This window comes from Cygnus olor, chromosome 2 (assembly GCF_009769625.2).
Source record: "Cygnus olor isolate bCygOlo1 chromosome 2, bCygOlo1.pri.v2, whole genome shotgun sequence".
In the NCBI taxonomy this organism is placed as follows: Eukaryota; Metazoa; Chordata; class Aves; order Anseriformes; family Anatidae; genus Cygnus; species Cygnus olor.
The window spans coordinates 79,071,494-79,098,202 of record NC_049170.1 but is presented as its reverse complement, the minus strand read 5'-3'; the positions used below and the strand labels follow the sequence as shown (position 1 = coordinate 79,098,202).

General features: G+C 42.7%; 1 protein-coding gene and 1 long non-coding RNA gene across 6 annotated transcripts in view; one reads left to right on the top strand and one right to left on the bottom strand.

Annotated features, from left to right (window-relative positions):
- The window catches only part of CDH6 (cadherin 6), a 104,930-nt gene that overhangs the window by 70,411 nt on the left and 7,810 nt on the right, over positions 1 to 26,709 (bottom strand). Inside the window, exon 1 of one of the 5 annotated variants that reach the window (XM_040547748.1) lies at positions 3,441 to 3,561. The exons of 3 other annotated variants lie outside the window; for them this stretch is intronic. The gene's annotated coding sequence lies outside the window, so the exon portion shown is untranslated. Of the gene's footprint in view, positions 1 to 3,440; positions 3,562 to 26,709 lie in introns of those variants that run through there. One more of the 5 variants, XM_040547750.1, reaches the window with a different exon arrangement.
- On the top strand, positions 15,762 to 22,385 carry LOC121065152. Its single transcript, XR_005816926.1, has 3 exons — positions 15,762 to 16,817; positions 16,968 to 17,086; positions 22,286 to 22,385. It is a non-coding gene; the product is annotated as an uncharacterized LOC121065152 (long non-coding RNA).

The following is a 26,709-nucleotide window of genomic DNA, read 5'->3' as shown; positions in this document are numbered from 1 at the left end:
CAGCAGACAGCTGTGGCTTGGTCAAACAGAACTTCCCCTGGGGCTTAAAAGGGAGCATACACTGCCATCGCATGTCTTCCAGTCACTGTGAGGGGAGCCCTTTGAGTGTATAACCCTATTCCTTATACTTTTGGCTGGGTAACGTCAGCCTTGTGTCTGTGGGTCTCTTCTGTCTGCAGCTACGCTTGTTTTAGTCATTGTTAGCTTTTTTTCCAAATTTGCTTTTAATTGCACTCTAAAACTATTGTATCTTACTTTCTTTTCATCCTCATAGTGAAGAGCACTGTGTGGTGGCAGTAGGGTAAAATCTATAAATTTCACTTGAGACAAGGAAAAAAAGCTCTGAACAATTTTTTTAAACCTTTTTTTCTTACTTGCTGGTTATTTATAGGCTTGATCTCCAACCCCGCACCCCAGCTCACCTCTGTACCAAACCACATTAAGTCTTAATGAGAAAATCTTTAGGGTGAGATCATAACAAATAAATAGCTGTTTACCCATGAGTCCTCTCTGTTGTTTCTCTTTTACGTGTGTGTGTTGTAGCATTTCTGTGGCTGATAGGATCAAAGCAGTCTGGCTTTTGTATTCCCATAGCTGGTCACAGGCTATATGAACATTTTTCAACTTCAACCTTCCACCCAGGACATGTACTAGCTCTCAAAGAGGCATAAAGGAAACATCCCAATCCAATGACTGCTGCAGATGTGTTCAATAAAAGAAGAGCTGTAACTACACAAATTACCTTTGCTAAGCTGCAGGGTGCTGCAGAACTCCTGGAATGAGTTTCTCCCTGCCACACTTTTCATTCTCTCTGCTGGTTGTGAATGAATACAAATTAAGAAGAAATCCCTGAAAGAGGTTATAGGCCTATACAAATATCTTACAAGAGAATTGGACTGCTCGTGCTGCTTATTTTTTACATTGTTATAGTTTTAGGAAGAAAGGGATGTTACCACTTTTAGAAACCTGTATCGGTAGGGGAGGAAACTGAGACATTCAGCACAGCTGACTGGCAATTTCATTACAAGTCTTGCAATAATCAATATTTTAATTAAAGCCCCAGCTCCTGGAGATAGGTTGTTGTGTGCAAATCTTCGTTTTCATTTAGGAAAGCATGTTTCTAGCCTGATGTTTGCCAAATAATACTGGAAAATATAACCTGTGTCCCAGCCACCCAAAAGCTAGAATGCAATGGAAGCAAATCTGTCCTTATGATGTTTTTTCATTGCTTGAGAAAAAATACCTCCTGCATTGAAAGCCCAACTCATTCATGTTTGGGCCAGGTCCCTGACTTTTAAGCATGGTATGGTTAATTCCAGGCATTTAAACTGAAGATCTGAAACGTGCTGAGACTGAGAAGAGCAGAAGGAAGGGGTCGTGGTAGCCTGAAGTGGAGTGAAGAGGGGGGAGGGATGCAAAATGCCTGCTGAGACCAGGAGGAACAGAAAGTTGCAGCAAACTCTGTCCACTAGCTGCGTCCTCAAGAGGAGCAAAGACATGCTCTCTGCCAGAGAATGAGAAACTAGCAGGGAAAAATTGCTGTATCACCTTCACTGAGGAAAACAGCTTCTTAGAGATGATTTGCTCCATCTTTTGTCTTCAAAATGCCATTGAACAGTGTATTCAATACTGCCAATAACACGTGAGCACTGGTTCCAGTCTGTACACAACCCGGGCTCTCTCCAGACCTAACCCCCAGCCCATTTTTTTTAACTGTGGCATCCTCAGCTCTGCAGTGTTTTAAGAAATCTGCCTGCTGCTGCTTCTCTGGTGGAGATGCAAAGGAGCTGGTTGTCATTTGGCTTTGTAGGTGTGGAGGCAGCATTTTAATTGTTCTTCTGCACATACAGGTCTATTTTACTTCTCCTAGCAAGTACTTTGTAGGGTCCCTCCCGTTGCACAACCCTGGGACATGAGACCAGCAGTTTACCTGCACAAGTGAGATGTTCTCCTATAGTTTTTTTTGCTGTTTGTAGATTTGCTATGCACAATCAATTTTAAATTGTTATAAAAAGAACCAATGTGAAAGAAATCCAAAACCCGTAGCAAAGTGTTGCCTTTAAAAATAACAGCGTTTTGGCTCCAGGCCAAGCAAGCTGAGAACAAATGGAAGCAAAATTCTCTTAAAATATTTAACATTACACACAGGATTATACTGGATTACAAATAATCAAACATGTCTGTTTACTTTAAAAAAGACATGCACGTCACGTGCAGTTCTGTAGGTTGCATGTTTGCTACTAGCCAGTAGTTTAGTAAAAGCCTCTTATGGGTCAGCAAATGATACTTTATTCTTTACTGTTTTTTGAATTTTTCTGATATGTTCAGAGGATTCTTGCATGGGTTTCCAGAAGCGTGGGGTGGGATCCATACCCAATTAGCAAATTGTGATTTCTCCTTCCTTCCCTACTTGATGAAACATACCACGTTGCACGTACAACAGTGGCCATGGACTGACTTATTTTGTTGTACCAAATTGTCGGTGTGCATGTCGGTGTCCAGTTGAACATGTAATCTGCTTAGGCACAAGCTGGCAACATAGGTAATTTGAAGCCTTTTTTCTCCTAAATGGGGCTGATAAATGTCTACTTATATAATTGGCAGAGTTTGGGGAACAAGGTATATTAATTTGTTCTCTTTTAAAAAGACCAGTACATCAGGAAGATTTAAAAAAAAAAAAAGGCAAAAGGAATGTAGTAAGAGTGGTTATTATGTGGGACTTTTAACAGCTTAGTGACATTTGAGGGACAAAGCGGGTTGAAAACTGCAAAAGCAACTTCCAAATTATGGAAGCGATGTTTGTCCAACTACTGAAAAAAGATAGTGAATAGTATCAGTTCAGGAAGTCTGGACAGGAGCACTTGGGCCCTGAAGCTCAATATTTAGAGCCTTTGAACCTTTTCTCAGCTGCCAGCTGACCCTAGAGGTGCCAAAATTCCCCAAGCACTCGTGTTTCTGCCATCAAAGCCCTCCAGGTGCGTGCACTTCTGCTACTGAGAAAGGGCAAAATTATGCAAATCTGATGCAGGCAGGCAATGTGGCAGCTAATGCTTGGCACCATTCACAAGCTAGACCCTCCTTTTCCTATTTCCCCTCAGGAGCCCCAGCTGGGACATCAAAATGCATCTACCAAAGTGGAACAGCTTTCTAGCCTGTTTCCCACCTCCAGCCCCCATGCTCTGGTGGGGCTCTTTGAGCTGGATCCTTTTCAATGCGCTGTGCTGAGGCTGTGTAATGTGCCATAATATTCACAGCACAGATTAGCACCCAGGCCATCCACCTGAATCCTCTATCTACCAGACCTAAGCCTCCTTTCCAGTCTTTCTTTGGCCCAGTAGCAAAAGGAAACTTTTGGCTCAAGTTCTTTCTCCCATCTGATTATTTCCCTCTTCCCCGCTCCTGCCTAAGTGGGTAGAGCACAAACTGCATTGCAGCCCTACCTTACACAACCCAGCAGGCTCAGATGGGGGAGCGAGGTCTCATCCACATGTTCTTTCTGCTGCAGCTGTGTTGGCTTAAGAGCTTTTTTGTCACCAGACACTCATCTGCACACCCTGCCAGGAGAGGAGCCTGTTAGCTGTACTACTCCATAATACATTTCAGCTGAAATAAACCCAGTGCAGCTTGCAGATCTCAAGCAAACCCCTACAATTTTGACCTGAAGGAGGTGAGAAGGGCTCTCAGGAGGAGTCTATCCCAAGAGCTCTGGGATGGTGGCCAGGAGGTGGAGGAATGGTTTCTCCTTCACCCACAGCATGCAGCCAGAAGAGCATGGAGAGGAGCAAGACCTCAGCTGCATCATGCAACGGGGCCGGTGCAGCTTCTGTGCAGAATAGGTGAAGGGACTGAAGTGTGTCCGTGCCCCTGTGCTCGCTTCTGTTTTCTGGCCTGGTCCGCAAGATGCCAATTTAGCTATTAAGGTCTAACAGCAAAATGGAAAGCTCAATTATAAAAGATGAAATGTTGCATTAGAGGTTAATAGAATGGTCAGATAAACAAATCAGTTGTTGTATTTCATCTCCCTATTACCAAATTACTTGTTTGTCACTTGTATGCTGCCACCCTCCCCTACTCGCTTTCCGTGCATTTTTTTTTGCTTGTAATGCAGCTGATTTATATATTATCTATCTTCTCTTTGAAGATAACAAAATATAACTAAGACTTAGCTACGTTGCTTTAGCTAAAATATCTCCTGTTCTCTTATCCCTCAAACCACATCTCTTGCTTCAGTCATGCAGAAATGGATGAAATGGGAATCGGCTTGGGGGATTTAATCACGGAGCCGAAAGGCACAGAGAGCCCTGGGGATTCGGCACCCTCTTTTAGCCGTGTGACGTTGACACCAGAGAAATTTGAGATGAATGTATTTGATAGAACGGAGCCTGCACATCATCTCCATTAAAATCCCCACTTTTTCCAGTTTCACTGCATACTCCACACTTAGACACTTCTGCCAGAGGAGTTGAAAAGCACTTTAAAGGCACTGAGTGGAGCCTTGCAACACTTCTTTATGCTAAGTGCTGTCTTTATTTAAAAGATTGAAGGGGGAAGGAGAAGAGGGAAGGGAAGCCAAGAGGGATTAGTGCCAAGAGGGACTTACAAAAATACTTGTGTGAGTTAACTTAATGGGAATTAGGCACCAGGCTGACTTCTGTGCATCCCGAGAAGGCATCTCGCTCCCCTGGATGAGCTCCCTCAGGGGCTTTTGCAAGTCTCTTGAACTAACATTGTATCTTTGTAAATCTCAGAAGATTGTGTCAAGCCTGATCCAACTGTGATTAGTGCTGAACATTTCTACCTCTCATAAAATTGAAGCAAATGGGATTTGGGGCTGTAGAAGAAGCAACCCTGTACATCTCTGAGGGTTTGACAGTGAGCCTGAATAATCCAGAGGTATGCCATCCTAGTGTACCAGCTGGCTGAGTGTGCTCTCACACAAGAGGTCCGCATGTGTGTCCAGGGTCATTATTTACCTGGTACTGAGAGGGGTCCAGGACAGCCCTCAAAAGGTGAACACCTCTGTGGGGCCATGCATGTGTCCATCCATAATGAAGCGGGGATAAAATCTGGCTCATTTCAGGCCACCCATGGAGGTGGTGTGGCTTCTTGGCATAGGTAGTGGCAGGGCAGGACAGGAGACAAGGCAGTAAAGGCTATGGGGAAGCAGCCTGCTTCCCCTGAAGTACTGGGATATCTGGTGGTTCTGTTGTGGCAGAGCAAATGCTCAGTATTTGCAATGTAAGGGTTTCTTCTTTTCCCGATCCCTTGATCTCTATGATTACACAAGCCTTTTGAATTAGAGGGTATGCTTTAAAACCTTACTGTCTTTTCAAAAACAAAGCAACATCTGCCTCCCCGTAAAATCTCAGCAAGACAAGGAAAAGTATAAGGTAGAGATCCAATGATATGTAGACTGCTACATCCCCAGAGCATATACCTAATGCTAGTTCACTGTAGATGAGACACTGTCAGTTGTTTTGAAACCTCTTCATACATTTTACAGTGTGCTGCAAAAGCAGCAGGCTTGGCCCCAGTGCTTCTCTGATCATGAAGCAAAGAGAAAAGCAACAGCAGAAATGAGAGCTACGTCTGCTGAAACAGGGAGCACTATCTAACCTGCTGGAGCACTGCTGATAGGGGCTGCAAGCAGACGTGTGTGTGTTTGCTCAGGTGTGAATATATGCATTGCCTCCCTTTGTTTACATGGATGCTTTTGTTTCCTGTGTTTATACAAGCTTGTTTTAAAGGCTGGCACATCTCATCTTTGAAGCTGTGAATCCCTCAAATTCCATCCAAACACACTGCCAGCAATCCACAGCTGTACACAGCAAGAGCAAGTGAATAAAACAAGTGTAAGTGGAAGGAAAGCAATGCTGCTTTGCTCTCATGTGAGCTTTCACTTTAGTCCTGTGAAGGACCCAATTTAGCAGAGCACTTTACTTCCGAGCCGTATACTTTCACTGAAGACTGCTACCAGACCTAAAGATAAAGATGTACTTGAATGCTTTGCTGAACTGAGGCCTAAGCAGCAGAGCATTACAGAGAAAATTTTGATCATTATCTAAGAAATGATGGGCTGGCATCATGCTGATGGAAGTACTTTTTCAATACACATAAAACAGTAGGGATTACAGACAGGTGAGGAATGGATTTTTGCATCTTATCTCTCATTGAAATAAATGGTTTTACATTTCCAGCAAGTTTATTTAACTTACTCCTTCCAAACAGGCATTTTGGGTAGGGAAGAAGGTGAACAAACTTCTCTGATTGTTTAGCAAGTTTGGGGCAGCCTCGGTTTTCCTCCAGCAACACATCTGTAAGTGTGATGGAAGGCTCTGTGTAGGAAGTTTCGCACTGAGACTTCCCCTTTGCCAAATGGAGAAGAACATTTTCTCTTACAGCGTGCTGGCAGATCAGGCGTGAGGCGACTCTCTTTATCATCGATGCTGGAAACCCCTGCACCTTGCCTTTCCCAAAGTACCAAGCCTTTGTGAGACTGGGAAAAGCAAACAATTGTCTGGTAACATAAATGTCTTCCTGAGTTAACAATTTCCCTTGCAGGGAGAGAGAAGGGATAGGAGAATTTGAATTTGAATGTGCCCCCCACTCTGTACACACACACGCATATACACCTCCTGCCAAAAGATGCATCTGGTTCTATAAAAATCCCGGATCCTCTTGCATGAATGCAATCTGAAGTCATAGGTTTGCATAAGAACCAAATCCTCAGCCAGAAGGCTGTGAAGTATCTGTCAACTCGTCAGCTGGATGCATACAGAGTGAGCTATTTAGAGCTGATGTTGCTGCTTGGAAGACAGGGACTCGGTTACCTTTTTGCTTTGGTGCACCTGTGGCCTGCCTCCTCTATGTCGTAAGACTTCTTGCTTTTACCTCGCCTCATTAGAGCTGAGGGCAGCCTCAAAGTAAGAAGCGAACATTTGGGTGCCCTAACCCTCGTGTGTGGCGAACCTTTCCCCAGGGATGCTGAAGCAACACAGTGCCAAGGTGCTGCCTTGTGAGTGGGGTGGGGAGGGACCCACGTGGAAGAAGAGTTGTGAGTGGGGTGGGGAAGAAGAGCCTGGCCAGTGTCAGGGAAAGAGGCTCTTTGGTAGTCAACAAAGCCAAGAGATGTGTGCCTGACCCAGCTGGTCTGCAGGGAGGTGTCTTGGGAAAGGTCTGCTTTTATAAAGGAAGCATCTGCAGCAACACTAGGGCCATGTGAAACAGTGCGAGGTGGGGTTCACCAGAACCTCCTACCCTCGCCTCAGGCGATGCATGTTCTGCTTTAATTTCTGGTTCAAGCAGCTATGGGCTTTGAACAAAACTTCAGCACAAACTATGCAGGTTAAGCAAATAGGCCTTCAGAAAATCAGTGTAAAGTTGGCTGTATCTTTCTGCAAATAATTGCCTTCATAACAGAGGGTACTACTGACTTTCTACCCTTTTAAAAAATAAAGGGAAGAAAATGAACCATGTGTTTGGTCCCACTGTCTCTAGATCAGCTACAGGTCTCTACAAACTTTCAGGATGTTACTCAGAGGAGATACTGCAGTCCTATAACAGTGGTGGTGTCAGAATTACTTCCTAGATGCAGGTGCTGGCCAGCAAACCTGAAATTAAATCTCACTGTGATGTTCTTTATCTTATTGCACTGAAACAAATGGGATAGTGGTTCACTGCTGACTCTTTCTCAAAGTGTGGTCTGTGACAGCAATCTTGGAAACGGGTCTGCAAGGCGAGCTCTCCCATTCCTGCTCTGAAGTGCTCTAGGAGATTAAAAACAGTGGGATGGAGAAGGAGAGGTTGCTGAGCAGTTAATGGCACTAGAATGGGGAGATTGCATGTTGTGATGAACATTGCCATAGTTTGTGACCTTGCTTGGTGCATGCGGTGCTGATTATACGAAAGGATCAAGCAGATGTGAAGGAAAATCGAGTTTCATCTCCTCCCAGCTATCACAGGCCCTCTTTGGTAAGTGGAGGATTATGATACTTTAGGAAAATAATGTATTTATCTGTGTGTGACTGCAATAATGATGGATTTTTTATATTTTTTCCCCCCAACCGAAGTAACTGTGATTGATGCAGCTGGCTGCAACCTATAACGAACACTAAGGTTAATTGGAGCCAAGGGCACAGCAGTCCTTAAGTAGCGTTATTCTGTGGTGCACTCATGTGCTGTCATTAATTTTCCTATTTGTTTGACTTTACAAAAACACATAGAAAAAAAAATCTGAAAAGAACAGAAAAAAGAGCTCAATTATACCTCTTACAAGGTAGTACTGAGGATGGGGAGGAGCTGAATCACCCAAGTGCTTGATGACATTATGCTTTTGTACAGCACAACGCCTCCAGGTAACTGGAGAGAGCATACTGTGCAGTGGCATTTGCTACATCTGTGTTCTTCCGTCTCTTCTAGCTGGTGCATTAAAAGATTGGGCATCATAACACTGCCAGGCCACAGGTATTTTATTACAGCAGAGCTCAGCCTGAGTCAGAATTTGAACTCCTGATGCAAACACCAGAAGAATATATGGAACATAGGATGAAAGCTATTTTGTTGTATGAGAACAAACACGTGGCAGATCTAGACTGTTGTCACTCGTTTGAAGGTGGCCAGCACTGGGTGCAGTAAAGGAGTGGTTACAGATCCCAGCAACAGGCTGGTGTGGGGGTGATCTGCTTTCCGTGTGGGGATCCTGGTTTGGTGTAGTTAAGAGACTGCTCTGAACTCGGAAGATCTGAAGTATTTATGGCCTTTCCAAAAGCAGCTGTGGGGACCTTGGAGCATTCTCATTCACAGACAAGTGTTTCTGGCCACACACATCTCCAGTTCCCTTTTGGATGTTACTGAAATCGGGTTTAGCAGGATTATGTATTGCAGTGGCTGCTGAAGTACAACAGTTTCATGTTGCATGAAAAAACATTTCCTCTCCTCGGTATTTATTCGTTCTGGGAGTGGACCACAAAGCTTGTGTTGTGGGGCATACTGCAAAGTAGCCATAATGTGGGGCGGAAGGTAGCAGGAATTACAACAAACGTGAATGAAGACTGATAAATCAGAGACACCTGACAAAGGATGTTTGTCTCTGCTGATCCCACAGTGTTGCACAAATATGCAAGACAAGTCAAGCCCATAGAACACATGAAACATTGTATGCTTGTCAGAATACTCCAAACAAAATCCCACCAGCCTACTCCCTCCCCTCCCAACAAACAATGCGGTGCAAGATCTGTTGCTTTATTGCAGAAGTCAACAAGTCAGAAATGATTCATATCCTTATGTAAAGTAGATTTTTACAAGATTTTGTTTGAATGAATGGTGATTGCCAGAATATGGCTATATTAGGGTGTGTATAAGAAGAGCTTTCAGTGTAATGTAAGCAAGGTGGTAAACTAAATTCAAATTACAATTAAAATTAGGTCCCAGTTATCTATCTGAAGTGATATCCTAATTTCTGATACCTTTGCAAGATTTTGGGGCAATCAGTAACGTGCCAGGTGCAAATCCTTCTGCCCAGTTCATTCCATGATAACAGACAAATAATGATGTTTGGTCATCAAAAATAAATATACACAGCAGGAAAAATGACAGGAGTCTCCGCGCTGCCTACATGTAACTCTGTATGCGTGCTTTTTCACACTTGCACCCTTGCAACATATTGCATGTGAGTGAGGGAGAGGAGGAGATGGAAGCGGGGGCAGGATTTTTGCATGTCATAGATACTGTTAGCAGATTTTTTGAGTCTTTCCGTAAGACCTTCTGCCTGCTGTGTTTCATACATGAGAAGATTTCAAGATCCTTCCCTTGCTATCACTTGTTCTAACAACTGTGTGTGCCCTGATAAGACTGTTTTCTTGGACATATTCTTATTAGTGCTCTTAAACATGATATGCCTCTTTTGGCTCAGCTGCAGCACCAAACTGTACTGGGAAATTAGGACACAGATAGACTTTTCCAGACTACTGAAAACAGCTAGACTTCTGAAGAAAAGCAATTATTATTGCTTTTAGATTAGTCCTTTCTTGAGAAACACGGTGGCCTGCCACAGTGTCCAGTATCGCATAGAAATTTATTGGGTGGGCAGTAACTTGTAATTGTCAAACCAATGAACATTGGAAAAAACAGGGGGGTGAGGAGTGGCAAATAAAATTCACGCTCCTGGAAATCATTTCTGAGTCTATCTCATGTTCAGAGTTTTAATTATTCATCGAAAGAAACCAGAATGACTGACAGGATCACAATCCTTTTTAGTGGGCCCTAAAAAGCAATCAAGATATTAACTCTGCTAGTTTTGCTCATTTGTTTGTTTTGTTATGTTTTGGTTTAGTGTGGAAATGTAATTAGAAAGTAAGAAAAAAAAAAAAAGGTCCAATCTGAGACAATATATTCCTTAGTTGTTGTTTTAGTGTATTACAAAGATAGTATAGCAGTGCTCACTTGTTGTAAAGGCCTGTATTTTACAGGGGGATATATTGATGGGACATAAGACATTAGACTTGGGGCAGTACATTACCACAATGAGCAATATCTTGCTTTTGGCCACTATCAAGTGAAACTATTTTATCATGCATCTCTCAATTCCTCAGTATGACATTACATGATCCAGCAGAAACCATATGGTACAAACTCCTACGCAGTTGCAAAGCATTCGGGCTTTAAAATGAGTGCCATGAATCTGTCTGCCAATGCTTTGTGCTTCTAGAAATGATTACAAAGTCGGCATTGCACAAAGGGAGCACAGGGGAGCGTGATTCATTCCAAGCAGTGGCTTTAGAGCAGCTTGGGGAGTAAAGGTAAGGTTAAAGGTGGCTTTAAGTCCTTCTTATACACCACTAGTCCTCACTCAGTTTCTGCCAGATCATACCCTTGATCTCTTCCTTTCCCTTACTGAGATGTTTTGCCATTTTTAAGCTGCTTCTGCTTCTGCATGTTCTCCAGGTCTCAGGTGGGCTACAGGATGTAGCAAAGGGTGAAGTGCGCTGTGCACTCCTGCAAACTAGATGTCTATTATGGGGAGACTTGTGATTATGGCAAAACTGGACTCAGTGCCCCCAAAAGATTCCTTCTAGTGCTATGCTCCCAGGAAATTCGGCAATATTTAGAGCAGCCTGAAGGCTATTTTAAGTTGTGCCAGCTGCTAAACACAGCAGGGATGCACCAGGACAATAAAGGACATTTTAGACCAAGCCCTGACTTATATTCTCTGCAGAGGGTGTGATTTAAATAAATAAATGAATAAATGCTAGAAAAGCTTTGCTCAATCTGTGAATTCACCTATTTTGGGATAAGCCTTCCAGGGCTGAATTTAAGCTGAGGACAGATTTATACTGGAGGAACGGTGACAATCTGCACTAATGCAAATAGGGTCAGACTGTGGAAAGGGACTAACAATAGCAGATTTATTTAAGGCTAAGGATTGATATTCGTGACCTAGCTCTCTGGAGGCTGAGCTTTTTGGTAGCGGAGTTTTCATTCATTAAAGCCGTCACCTTAACCCATTTGCAGTCCCCAGTAACGCAACTCAACTGTGTGGATGCTTCACCAAGCCATTAGAAAGCACCTTAGAGAGAAGAAGATGGGCAAAATGGTGCCTGAATTACTGCACTGTGACTCTGAGCAGAGGTGTAATGTACTGAGTATGATAACGTGCTCCTTCACGACTTTTATTGGGGGATAGTAAGAAGTAAAGGAAGGACGGGATGTTGAGGGAGAGTCACTAAGCTCTGCTTTCACGTGTGATGCTGAATCTGGGCGTTTGACATGCCATCAGCGGGCTATAAACTGGGAGCTGCAGGAAGCAGCAGATAAAAGCATACCGCCTTGTTAACCACACGGAAAGAAGGATGAGGAAAAACTTGGAGAAAGTTGCTGCCGCCGGCCCTTGTGCTGGCTGCACGGCCGGGCTTGCCAGCGAGGCCGCCCCCCTCCTGCGGCCTGCACGGAGCCCCATAGGCGGCGGGGAGTCCCGGTGCCCACGGCCGTACCCGGCCGGGGGTCGCCAGCCCAAGGCTGGGCCGCGGCTCCCGGAGGCGGCCCCGGCTGCCGGCAGCCCCCGCTTGAGGTCGCTACAGGCCCGGCTGAGGCACGGCACGGCACGGCCTGGCCTGACACGGTCACGGCACTGCATGGCCACGGCCCCTCAGGCGGGCTCCCGGCGGCCGGGAGGGGGAATGGGGTCTCGGTGGTTGGCAGGCGCTTCGCAAAGCGGCAGCTACAGCAAGCTACGTGCATCTCACCGCTTTCTAGGCATGTGTTTAGTGTGACAATTAAAAAAAGAAAAAACTTTTTCCTCTTTTTTTTTTTTTTATTTCTTTTGAGCGCATTTAACAGCTCAGCTGGAAGCACGGAAATTAGCATGAAGCGAAATATTTATGGGAGCTTAATACAGTTTAAGAGCGTTATTTTCCCTGCCATAAGACACCAAGGCCAATTAACTATTTCCAATTAAGTGGCCTAAAACAAAATAACGTGCGGCAAGAAATAGCAACTGTGCGGTTATGGCCAGGCTGTGCAACGAAGAGAGATTGACCCCGAACGCAGAGGTGAATGATTCTGTGACAACAAAACATAAAACTGCTATAGCATGGAGAGGCAACAACTGGATGAAATCACATTGAGAATCGACATTATTAAACGCTGCTCTCCTGAAATGCCGTTAGTTAATCACAAAGCCTTTTGTTTGTCTAGATGTGCCCCATGTTGCCTCACGTCCTGTGCCACGCAACCCAGAGGAACAAATTCCTTTCTGCTCATCTGCCGCGTTCCAGAGTTCGGTCGTTTTCTGTGAGACTCCGATAGAGAGCACAGCTGAATGTGTACAGTGAGAGAAACGTATCTAGATTTGTCTCTGAATGACTCAAAATTAGCTAATCATCTATCTCACAAAGGCCGCAGCTATGTGTTTTATTACTCCACATTTTTCAAAATTATATTTTACAATGTCTGACGTTTTTGGCATCTGAACAGTTGGAGCTGGAAGTTTGCGCCTCGAATGGGGAAGAAAGTTAAAATTTCTCTGAAATGGATGAGGTCATGCTTACAGACTCACAACCAAACTGTTGCTTGTGCTGTTGTTTGCTCTTCGGGATTGGGTTGACAGTCTGACTGCCATGGTGACCCTTTGGAAACCCGGCAGTGTGGAGCAGCATTTTAGCAACTGAGAAAGACAGAACTCTAGTGCTAGATTACAGGATAGCTCATAGCAGGGCAAAAACTTTGGACAAAATCCCGCAATCCCAAAGGCTTCATTTATTTTTCACATTGATGATTTATGATCACAATTTTCTCCCACTTTGTAATGACACCTCAGGTAAACTCTCTTGCTCACCAAGCAGAGCGTGGCTGTAATGGGGAGGAAAAGTGCACCACAGTCTCACTGGCAGAGCCTGACAAAAATCTTAAGATGTTCTGATGCTTTTGGGTGCTGAAAAAACAAGCTCAGAGTGGCTTTCCAAATGACAAATGTTTTCCTGGGAGCCCAGGACGAATATATACACCAACGGTTATTTTTCAGCTGCCATTTTTCACGGTTCAGCCAACTTTGAGTTATTTGTGCTGGAACAGTATCTTAAAGAGACCTAAAAAGGAGTTGTTTTCAAGGTATGTTATAACAATCTTTCTTAAGATCATTACATGCAATGATAGGATCTTCCTTAAGCCTTTCTGAATGATAAGCAAAATTCTCAGAGTGGCTACACATGTAAGTGCTTGAGACTACTTGTGTCCGTAAAAATACACCTATGCATAAGTATTTGCAGGATTGGGCTCATCTGGTCTAACTGGAGTCCACTGCAACTGTTATTAAATACACTGATGACTTCGTCTTGCTATTATAAGAAGCAGCAGCAAGTTTAGTTGCAATTCAATGAGATTTTTTTTTCCAAACACCAGAGAAGAAGGAGCTTTGCCTTGAACTAGCACTCAGGTTTGATAGCGCTTGAGAGCTGTCTCCCGAGCTCCTGCTGGGGTCCAAGCCTGGCATAAAGCAGCGCTCAGTTCTTGCTGCTTGCCCTCGCCGGGGGTCAAGCTCTGTCTGCAGCACGCGGCTGTGCAGTGGGCTGCAACGTGCAGAGCCCCCAGCCCTCCCAGCTGCTGCCCCAGCACCGCGCCGCACCGTGCCTAATTCATCCTGCTGACAGGCACCATTCATCAGCCTGGAGGTGGCATGGGGCTGGTGCTGCTCGGCTGCTTTGGTGGGACCCCTGCCCAGCACCACGCTGGACCCTGGCACAGGTACCAGCAAGTGCTGGGATCTGCGCCATGGTGCCAAACCGCCCCGTGAAGATATTCTCATCACCTTGGTATCGAAATCAACAGCACTGCTATCAAACACTGCCTGGGAGAGACATCTGCTATCTAAATGGGTTGTATCAGATGAAAGGAATTGAGGCACGAAAATCCAGCACTTCACTTTTTCCTAAAATAATCAGTATTTTTAAGCAGTTTATTAACAGGAAGGTTTTAAAACGTTTTGCTTGAGCTGACATTCTTTAATTATAATATTCACACTGCTGAATATGCAGTTACACCAGCAAAAGCTCCATTGTGAAAAAACGCGCAGATTCAATCTGTTTCTTTCTGTATATTTTTCTAACTTGTTCATGTGTTTTTTTTTCCATTCATAATTATTTTTTGTTTGCTTCTCATATTTCTTCTTAAATGTATGTGTTTTTTTTTTTTTCTTACTCTGTTGTTCCACTTGAAAACACCAGGATTAGCATGCAGATGTTTTTTTGATCGGAGATTTTTTTTTAATCATTCCCATTTTCCAAAGCCTATTTGGATAGCTGGGGATTTTTTTTTTTTTTTGCTTTGTTTTCAGCCGTGTCTTGTTGCTTTTCTTCTGATAAATGCTTTACCCTAGTCTTCTGAGTGTAAACACCTTCTGTTTGCTATTGTTTTCTTAAGACAGCATTTTAGAAAATAAACTATCTCTTCTAGTTAAATACCTCATGGGCTATGAGAACTCCACCAATAATCTTATATCTTCCATGTTTTTAGTGCTTTACTAACCATGAAATCTTAGGTCAAAGAGATACAGTTTTAGGAAGGTTTTGCCAAAAAAAAAAAAAAAAAGGAGGGGGGGTTGAGCATGTCTGTTGTAAAATTGTGTTGTAAAACCTGTAAAAATTGCTTTCAGAATTCTTATTATAGGATTTACTGAATGTAGAGTAGGTTGAGGAGAAAAGGAACAATTTTTTATTTTGTATTTCTTAAAAAAGAATAATCCCCTCTTTAAATCAGCACCAACTGAAATTATGGCTCTCTTGTAATCTGCAGGCTAAGTTTCACAAGGGTTGAATTACACTTAATTTTTAGAAAGCTGAGAGGAGGAAAAGGTGTTTAGTAGCTTAGCCTGGGGAAACTGCCACCAAATGCCACTTACGCAAGGACCAGCCGAATGAGCACAACCCAGGTTGTTATCATCCATGAAACTGGCAGCATCCACCGTCATTAAATCTGTATTATAAACATTGAAGAGGTTCAGAAATGCCCTCTCTCTTGCATTAGAACAAGTAATCAATGGATTTTACAGGGCTGGTATTTCACTATAAATTTTTAATGTCGAGAAACTAAAGTTGAGGTGGGGGTTGTTCCATAACCCTGAACATTGCCAGTAACTAGGGTTTCCACCACTGCCATTTATTAGCTACATATCTTTTTACGAACTTCTCTGCCTGAAGGAGGAGAGGGAAGCTGGTCTGTATGCCATTCCTCCCAAGGAAAAGCCGCATAAGATCACTTCAGCCAAAATTACCTTCAATGATGTGTGCTGGGCAAGCTCAGAAATGCCATGAACTTTAGTTGTGTGGGAGCTTGGCCAAATCAACAGAATGTGCTGCTCGTTTCCAAAGTTCATTTAATGTCTAAAACTTTGTTGGTTAATACCTCCCTCTCATCCAGAACGATTCTGTTTTAAAGAGATTGAGTCTCGGCGTCCTGGCAGCCCTGAGGAGCAGCTCTGTGGCAGCCCCGCTGAGTCCAGAGAGAGCTCAGTTCAGCAAGGCACAAGCAGAACCTACACAATTAATTTGCCTCTTACAGAGCTTTCGCCATCACCATGCAGTGGACTGGATTCCTGGAAAGGGGTATTGGCCGAAGTTAATAAGGAACAAGATGTTGAAATGTGAATTATCCCCTGAAAGTTTTTCTAGAAATAAGTAAATGCAACAGTCCACAGATGATGCTTTTTCCTTTTCTTTATAGCTAGACACCTCATAAAAAATGGATTTTTTTGAGTAAGTTCCTAAGACAAAGTATCTTTTCTTGCACAAGCGAAAGCAGGAGATTATCTCTTACCTGTAGCTATAATCAGGATAATATTACAAATCTGTTTTTCCCCTACAATCCTATTTCTTTTTGCTAAAGTAATTAATTTTTTTTGTGGCATCACATACTTCAAGGAGAAAACACAAGATGACTGCTACAGCAGAGCAGCAAAGAGGGGATTTTTTTCTTTCTTGTTCTGCAATATTCAACAGAAAATGCTTTAGGGGTTAGTCATCTTTCTTTAAACCCGTGGCAGTTACGAAGTGTTTTGCCAGCCCTTCTTCAGCGTCTGGTCACGAACAGACAACAGCAGAAGTTCTGGCAGCCCTGCAGCCCCTTTGCACCAGTACAGCTGAAGCAAGGACAATATGGGCAAGCTGCAAACCTCTCCCAAAAAACAGCAAGGTGTTTGTGCAGAAGTCTAGATGTGTGCTGTCTCCAGTGAGGGACCTGGGTGCATGAGGTTACACAGGGATTATCCTAAAGCTGCTGCCTCCTGTCTTGTAATCTAGTGATTTCCCACCCCAGCACAGCCATTTATTACAGTAAGAACACAATTTAGTATCTCTCTGAACCATTACTACCGAACGTATCGTAATTAGTTTCTGCTTGCAAAGCACTTGGACACGAAGGAACACTGTAAGTGCTAAGTCATTATCATTCACCTTTACTTAATACATTTCTGGTTTATTTAGCTGCTTGCGACCAAGGAGTCGGCATGTCTTTGGCCAAATTATACATGGGTGAAGCCAGTGAGACCATAGGAACAGGGAGATGGAGCCCTGGAATCTGCCTTGCTCCAGAAAGCTGAGAGGTAAGTTTGCTGGTGATTTAATAAATTACTGGTTAGTAAGAAAGTAATAAATTATTGCGATTAAATTAACTGTATTGCCAATCCCACATCTCCAAATAAATCTTGAGTTGGATTGACTTGAAAATAGCTAAGATGATTATTCTTTTATCTTTTCCCCTCAGTAGAGTTCATGCTTTCAAAGCTTTCTTTATATCCAAGAGCTAGATTTTTTTTTTTTAGAGAAAATTAAAATCCCTGTATAATAATATCTTTATCTTACCAAGTCAGAGCTTTAAGAAAAATGAATGCTTAGAGTGGACAATAAGAAATGGTGCATGCAGGGGATTTGGAAATGAAACAAACACCACCAAAAATTAAAATATAAGGGTCCGATTCGTTGCCACCATTCACATCAGCTGAGAACAATTTCATTAAAATCAGTGGGTAAAATCTCAGCTTCTCAAACTTGTGGAAGTTCATTGAAAATGCTGCCAGAATCTCCAGTGGAGAGGGAAGAGCAACATTTCAATGTAAATAAGAGCGAGTGTAGGTCCTGTCATTTGACCAGACTGTCTAAATGACTGAAAACTAGATCATGTCCTCAGGTGTTATAATTTTCATGTTTCTGTTTTGTTTTTCCCTTGGAGGAATACTGATTTGGCTGTCTTATGAAATGAAACTTCAGGCTGAATTTCATGTCTAACCTAGACTTCAGTGGAAGAAAAAGGTGTCTGTGTGAGATGAACAGCTATATGCATTTTAGATTCATATACATCTATTCCTAAGAGGATAAAACCCATTCTATTTATGAACGTGTATGCCACATGGTCTCTTTTGCAAGCTTATGTTTCTGTTAAGGTGCACATCTATAAAGCATAAATACAGATTCTGCAAACCCCAGTGTGCAGGTTTGCAAACTCCTATCTAAGTGAGTTATCACTGGCTTCATGAAATAACTTCTCCACTGTAATTGAGCAAACGATCTGCTCCAGGGTACAAAGACCTTAAAAGCTAGTGATACAATACTCTTTGTAAAAAAAAAAAAATATTGAACTCAGCATGAGTAAGGATTACTTATGAAAAGAAGGACACTGATACTTCAAGCTTAAGTTATCCGGTTCCTTTTCAGAAACTATTCTCTAGTGGGTAGTTGCAATACTGTAGATGTATGTGGTCCCCTCTTTTCTGTTTCCCCTCCATCACAGGAGATGTTACAAGTCAAGGTTTTAAAATTTAAACACGTGGCCAGAATGTATCGGGTATATCACTGCAGATCTTTCACTGCATGACTAGAGTGTGCGAAAAGTTAATTCCACCCTGAGATAAGAGGCTGCCCTGCCTGTAGCTCTCTGCAGATATGAGAAAACCAAAGCTATGGCCTCTCTGAGTAACTCAGTGTGTTGTACAGGGGTCCAGAGGTTCAGGAATCCTTTCTTTGCCTGACTCCATGGCAGATCAGTTACTCTGGGATGAGCATTTATTCTTTTTTTTTTTTTTTTTCAGTCTTGTTACTGATGCAGTCCTTCTGCAGTGTAGACACTTGACAGCTGTGGAGGCTGAAGACCTTTATTTATCCACAGAACAGATAGTGGATAAACAGCAGCAAAGAAAGTTTCTGCAGCTCGACAAGGAGCCTCACACCTGTTCTGCAGGGACCGTGCCTGGGTGCTGGCTAGCAGTGCTGCTCTCCGTGCCACTTCTGCCACTGGCTCATGGGCCAGTGCCACTGAAGGTCTCAAGAGATGATGCTGTTAATACACTATTTATTTTCCCTCTATGAAAGGGAATGAAACTACTTGTTTTGCTTACACAGTCCTCTGAAGAGCCATTAGGTGGTACTGATGGTGCTTTTGACTGCTGGCATCTGTTCTAGCTGGGTTTTGAGCAGGGGCCTTGAAGATAGAGGGCTTTCAAAACCCGTCTGCTTGCCAATCCCCTGAGGTATCCCAGCTATGTTGATATCAACATACTGAAAGATGTGTGATACCAGCCAGCAAGCCAGGTGCTCCCAGTGGCAGAGTAATAGTTTTATTGAAAGAGACAGGCATGTGAGGGTGAGATGTGAAGTAAAGATGCAAAATTTCTCTTGCAAGGCCTTTTAAACACTCTCACTGAATTATGTTTTTCAAATAGCGTTAGTTAAAAGCTTTTGGAGAGTGTTCTGTGCTGTTCCCACATAGCCCTCCCCCAGAGGCATCTACCAAACCACAGCATTGTGGGGAAAAGACAAATGCTATGAGTCTCTCTCTTTCTTTTTGAAAAAAAAAAGAAAGAAAGAAAGCATTTTAAAGGCTGTTAGAAGGAAATATATTCTTTAGAAATCCATTTAATATGGTCCAAAAATGTCATTCTACATTTCTTTCCTTGACAGTCCTGTTTTGCTTTCAAGTGCCAGTGACCTGCATGGTAATGGTGCACCATGAGCCAGGTTGTCATCACACGCTCCTCATCCTGAGCAGAACACAGGTCAAAATGCAAACTCCTATGCCCAGAAGAACTGTTTTTTTTGGGTTTGTTTTGTTTTGTTTTTCCTGATAGAGATAAAATCCCACAGACAATCAAAATGTCCCTTCTGGTATGAGATGCTTCCACATCCTTTTCCCTCTTTGTTTAGGGCTTTTAAAGAGATCATTTCTGCAGGACCTAGGGTTCAGCCTCCTATTTTTATCACAGCATCCACGCTTCTGGCTTTGCATGGTCAGGGTTAGAGCTTAGAAAGCAAAGCTGAGTATTTATATTGCAAGGTATGTGAGTTGTGTCCAGAGCCAAGTACTCAGGAGTACAGAAAGCTTGCAGTTTGAAGGTATACACCCTGTTCTGCACAGTGGACAGCAACCAGAAGGCTGCCTCCGTGAAAATGTACCCCTGCCTTTGGCATCCATTCAGTCAGGCAGAAGTAGCACATAGCCCAAGTGCTCTAAAGCATCCACTGCCTTGTGGTCACAGAGGCTAATTCATCAGATAGTAAAGGTGATGACAGTTCCTTAAAGTTACTTGAGATACACGTGGATTTACTCCAATTAAGGACTTGGCCCAGATTTTTTTTTTTTGGTCTTTTTTTAATGCATTAGCAGATGGCAAATATGCACTGAACACAGCCAAACTACTGGTTTTTGAGGGCAATGACTGCTTGCAATGCTAATTTGGGGTTTTACGTTTATGCAAGCTAACCTGAAGGGACACATTTCAGAGCTGGTTTGAAGCAGCAGAAAGACTCAATCTGCAAAGTGCAGAGCTGGGTATCGGTAACCCATTTAAAGCTGGGGTGTGGATGCAGGGCTGTCTTTGTACTCATTCTGAAGAGATTCAGAAAATAAGGTAGGAGGAGATGTTAAGAGGTCACCTACTTCATGCATTTCCCTCATTCATTCATTCATGTCAAGATGAAATCACTTGCACAACATGGACGTTAGTTCAAGTCTCCAAACACCTTCATCGTGTGAAGGTATTTGACTTTATGGTTTGGATTCAGGCCAGCTGACACTCCACCACAGGCTGATAACCACATGTTCTTCTAGAAATGGCATCCACACGAGAAAAATTTAAGTGCACTGGTGTGTGGTAGAACTTCATTAGTAATCAACATCTAAAGGTAGACATTTAGAGAGGTGTATAAAAGAAACGTTCCCTGATTTTTTTTTTCATCTAGCAGTTCTTTTGACCCAAACACCATGTCTGTGACTGCAAACTGTGCCATTCTACTGCAGACTGATGTACAGCAAAGCCAACATTTCCCACAAAACTTTGTTACTGTGGAAAGCAACCCAGTATAACCCTAAAATACCTACTGACCATGGTTGGACATTTTACTGTCTAGTTCAGACCGTGCAGCCATGCAATAGGAAAGAAATAGGGTTTTATACATTCTGGGGAATGATGATTAACAAAATAAAACAGCACAGGGCATTTTTTTTTTCTGGACACAGTTCCATCTGTGAATACAGTAGAAAGACGTGTGAAACAGGGCAGAATTTGTCCAGAAGACCACTGAGGCTTCTTCATGTAAGATGTTCTTGTGCATTACTTTCAATATATTGCATTTTTTTCATGTCTGATTCATTTAAGGGAACCAATAAGCCATCTTTGATGTTTAATTTACACATCTATAACAGGGTAGAACTTGCTTAGCCACTCTGTTCTAATATGATTTGCTGCAAAGATAGCCACAGTTTGGTCAAATACTCCTACAACCAAGACTGATTTCTCTGAACATATTTGCCAGCTGGGACTCTGTTAGGTTAGCGCAGTGCTTCATGCAATTAAGAACTGTGGGGACTAATGTAAGACCAATAAATAATAATATGTTGTTGTAGAACACTTTGGATAAATAATTCATTCCACAGATTAAATATGAACTGTTTGCTCCTGCTGTTTGCTGTGTCACTGGCCACAGAAGTCCCATGACATTGCTTCTGCTCTTGGGCTGCATGGTTGAGGATTTTTCATGGGAGAGAGTGAAGGGAGCTCACTGCTCTCAGTTCCTGGGCATGTCCACTGTTGATAATTTATTTATGCGTTTTCTTCTGCTTTCTTGGACCAGTTTTTCAGCTCACATTTATCATTACATCTCCCCAGAAGTCAAAGGAATAAGATTCATTTGTCCTCTTTTGACTGAGAATGTGACTAATTAAAATTTCAGCCAGAAATGTAGGATAGAAACCTTGAGTGTCACTAATCCCGAATCTAAGGGACTTACTCCTCACAGATACTGCTTAGTCCCTGATTCAGCACAATCTTTCGAGCATTTGCTTAAATCCCACTGACAGTAATGGCCCACAAGCACACGCTGAATGCAAGCACCACAGGAAAACGTTCTGATTGCACTTCTCAGACTTCTCCTAACACATTGAAATGTGAATACAGCCCTAAAACTGAAAGTTAGTTTGTCACAACCTGAAAAGCCAGGCATATGAGAGATCTTCCTCTGAATGTGTTAGTGCTCGTTTTTGCTTTGAAGAACCAGCAGTTTTCAGATTATGACTCCAGTATTTAAAGTTTAAAGCCCTCGAGTCCAAGACAAAAACTAAGCTATCGATTAAAAGAAAAGCCATGGAGATGTTGAGAGTTCAAATAAAGCAATGAAGATGCTTAAATACCAGCATTTCTTTTGAGCCTTTTAGTGTCTTACTGACTAGGGAAACTCAAGAGGACAAGAATCACATCTTCCTTGCTGTGAACCAGTGGAGCTCGTAGCCCCTAGTTGACAATCTTTTCCCTTAGCTCTACAGGCTATGACCACCACATCTAACCCTTGGTGAAATGAGTGTTAAGTCCGCTGAAGAGTAACAGAAATGGAAATAAACAGAGGGGAAAAAAAAAAGAAAAAGAAGATATGCCATACAATTTCCTGAAGCAGCTGAACCTGGAGAGGAAAAAGTCAAAGGGAACATTAGGTCAATTTGAAAATAGAAAGATAACAGAACAGACTGTTGTTGTTATTTTCTATTCGAACATTAAAATAAATAAATAAAAAATAGCCTTGCCTGCAGTGGAATGAATTCCACTGTGTTGCACTAAGGTGCATGTCTTTGGCCTGCCTTTGTGAGCGAAGTTTGGCCAGCAGAGATACTGGTATGTACTCGCCTCCCCCTTCCACCTGGTAGCATCCTCCTTCCTGGGCTGCCTCTGTTACAGCAGAAATCGACAGCTCCTGCTCCACTGCTTCCCAGAACACAGCAGCAGGATCACCCCCTGCCTTCTGTCCTAGCAGAGGCTGCCCAGCAGTAACCTAATAAGCAGGGCAGAGAGGCTCATTGAAAAACATCACTGAGAAAGAGATACAACTAGTTGCATCAAATAAATGTCAAAAAAGAAAATTCTTCTCTCTGAGAAGGTATGTCAGGCAAGCCTCAGTCGTGTATATCTGGATTTCACCCTCTAAAGTAACATTAGCTGGACAATGTTCAGCTCCTAGGCTTGCAGATCTCAGCCTGACTCTACCATGTGCCAATCCCTTCCATCCCAGTGGACTTCAGGGGCAGTGAAAAGCAGCTGAGCCCAGCAAGATGCAAAATCCATCATTTTGCAGGATGAGACCCATCACATGACACAGGAGGCCAGCTTTTCCTCTGACATGTGTGAGGGGATGAGGTACGAAAAGATGAGTACAACAAACTGGTGCTGGCAGTGCTCACACAAGCAATGTTTCTGAACCAGCAATGGTAATAATAAAAATAATAAATAATGAAAATGTAAACCTGGGTAAGGTTTCTCTTAGATGCAAATTAAGATTTAAATATAAAAATGATAGGCTTGTGCTAATCCTTCTTAGGAAGTCATAAATTGTTAATCATACCCTAGGCGGTGTTGTTTAATACCAACTTTAATAAAATAGCTGCCTGAAGCACAAAGACAGTTGGGATCCTGACTCTAAAACTTTGGTAGCTTCATCCACATTTTTGTAGCCCGAGGCTCTTATACTACTATTGATACCAACTCCTTTGAAATATGTTCATTTTTTAGGCTGCTAAATTATTAAACACCTTATTAGTAGAAAGATTAGATGGAAGAGAAGCCATCTCTGTATGACGGAAAATGGATTGGAAGAGGAAGAAAAAGTTGAGGGAATATTTACATAAAAGATACAGCTCTGTTGTTGATATACAGAGGTAATCCATAATCCATAATTCATTTAAGAAATGAACCCATCAAATTACATCACAATGGATGACAAATTGCTACTGTTGAGCTATCCTATGATAAATTACATAGAATCATTCCTGTCAGAGTAAAACTTGTCTGAGATTGAGAAAGCAAAGTCACTAGAAGGTTCTTCCCCTTGTTGTTTCATAGGATCTATATCACACACAGTGTTTCACATTTCCATCACGCACTTTGGTGGCGTAGCAAAAGTTCACTTGTACGGGGTAACCCCAAAGTCTACCAAGTTAAAACTATTCTGAAAATCATGAGAAAGAGGAAAGGCAGAAGAAGGAGAAACGTTTCTTCTCTATTCCTTATCAATACTTGTCAGTCAGGTGAACAGATCTTTAGACTCAAAAAAAAAAAAAAAAGCAAAAAGCAGTTACATCCTTAAGTGCAATGCTTTCTCCCTGTATGTCCAGAGCAGCTTGTTAGCATGCTAATTGTTTGGTTTAATATGCAACACAGAGCAAACATGCTACTTTGAAGTGCTTATTCATGATGTCGTGGATATTAGTGTATATTTCTTAATTACACAACAGGACAATCTTTTCCCCCTTCAACCTACACTTTCTGTTGCTCTGATTGGTTTCTCTAACTAGCCAGAATAATCATTTTGCCACACAGAAGCAGATAAGGAAAAAAAAAGTAAACAATTTTAAAAGCCATTTTAATTTAATAACAAATTGGGAGCTGTACTTTGTGTTAAATTAGCACTGCAAGCCTCATAGTAATTCAAGGCAAGCTTTCTTGTTCGTTACTGCTTAATTAATCAGTCCTGTTTCCATCTAAATGAAAAGTTTTCTCTCTCTCCCTATCATCTCTAATATCTCTTTTCAGGCAGCACATCAAGTTAATCTTGCTTACATTAGCAACTTATTTTGAATGGCTCAGCTCAGTTATTTACAGTAATTCATCCCGTCCCAGCTTGCAGCTGAATCCTGCTTGGGCTCTGCTCCACTCGGACGGTCACAGCCCCTGGTACACCAGCAGGTGCAGAGCAAGCTCACCCAGCCCCGTGACACAACGTGTGAGGATAGAGACCTACTTCCAATGCATTGATGTCTACTGAACTTTTGGCTTCCTGATGTGTCTTGTCTTCCAAGAGGCAACATGCAGAGAGCTGGGCGAAGGATCATTTTGTTATAAAACAACAGATGAGCATGAAACAATCCGATAGAAGAACAGAAATAGGGAAGGGAAGGAGAAAATAGAAAGTTGGGTGGTGCCTGGAAATACGTCCTCATCACCCTTTATACAGCACATCCCATAAACAGAGCTGGAATAAACATGAGTCTTGCACTACCATCAGTGGTACGTATAAAAAATAACAAACCTTAATCCATTTCCCCTTCAAAGGAGGTGAAGAATGGGACTTTAAGGAGCAGCTGGCTGAGTGTTTCCTTCATGTGCTCACCTCACCATTCACAGAGCTGAAAGCTGTTGCCACAGCCATAATATACTACTTTCTGTCACCGCCATAGCCAACTACACTAAGTTTGGGAATTAACAAAACACCCCCGGTGTTTTGGATTGCGCTGACCTGTCCCCGGCCAACCACTTTCTGAAGCTGTGACCTCTGGTAGCCCTCCAGTCTGTGCGCCCACTGTTTCTAGGTTCAGCCTCCAGGAGAAAGTTTTCTGGTTGTCTCCTGCAGCTCAGATGCCTGCCAGGGTCAGGAGGGCTGCTACAAATCCCCTTCCCTCTTCAGGCAGCACTGCTGCTCCAGCAGCTTCGTCCCTGATGACCCGGAGAGGTAACTGATACTTGCTGGGGTGAGGGCTCGAAACTAAATCTGCATCTGAAGTGCTTGAACCACGTGAAGGCTGCTTTTAACACCAGTTTGGCCAAACATAAATGCTTCTGTAATACACACAAAATATGCTTAATTAAACGAGCCATTTCAAGTGGACAAAAGCTGTCCCCGAGTAACCCCGGTATTTACTTTTGCTCCTCCAAAATCCAGGATGGTATTTCAAGAGGAAACAAGGATGTGCAGTATATTTTAATCTCCTAGGTTTGCGACAACCAGCTTCTGACCTCACAATTACCAGCCTGGTTGAAATTACAACCTGTTGCTAAGGAAAACTCTATCATACCTTAAAGTAGCTGTGATATCAAGTAGCTTTGAGATATCTGTCAAATGGATTGCAGGAGATTAATGGGGAGCTGTTTTAGAAATCCTGTAAAAGACAGCCTAAAATGTTAAAATATGATAATACATTTCATTTAATAACAATATAAATTCTGTGCTGAGAAAAGTGGGAGCTTTTTTTTTTTTTTTTTTTTTTTTTGTTAAGAGGAAGAGAAATCCTTTCTACAAATCAGAGCGCACAGTTCTGTTTCTGACGGGAAACGCTGCTCTGAAATGCGCTGAATTTCAAAGCTGCTTGAGATTAGATTGTCTGTGGAATTGTGCTGATGGCTGTAAATATTCATAAATAAGATGCACTGGGCCAGCATTTTCCCTTCAGATGTGTATGCACTTTCTCTTAAGTACAGACAACCTGAAGGCACAGGCACCTGAAGGAAGAGTTTGAGCTAAGTGTTGGCTTTAGAGGCACGACGCTCGTGCAAAGGAAAGATGCTCCTGCTACATTCAGGCATCCCTGCTCTGCATCCACCCCGACTTCCCCTAGCCACCGGTGGAAGCAGCAGCACAGCAGGGAACCCAGCTCCACGCTGTGTGAACGAGCCAGGGCCATATCACTTACTGAAGGGAGGTCAGTGGGAAATGATGATCATTCCTCACTCAGTGGTTTCCACCCGGACTTTTCCTCATCTGCTGTTTAGGGACACCAAGTTTACAAATTTTCAGAGGTCACCCTTTGGTCAGCACTGAATTAATCGGGGAGCTGTAAACACTGCCTTACAGGATCCTGACATCTTGATCCAGGAAGGCACTTAGGAATCCAAACAGTCTTGTGGACTTTGGTGTAGTGTGGTGGTATGTTTAAAAGTAAACATGTCTTTAACAGCTTTCTGCTCTGGGACCAGGTATG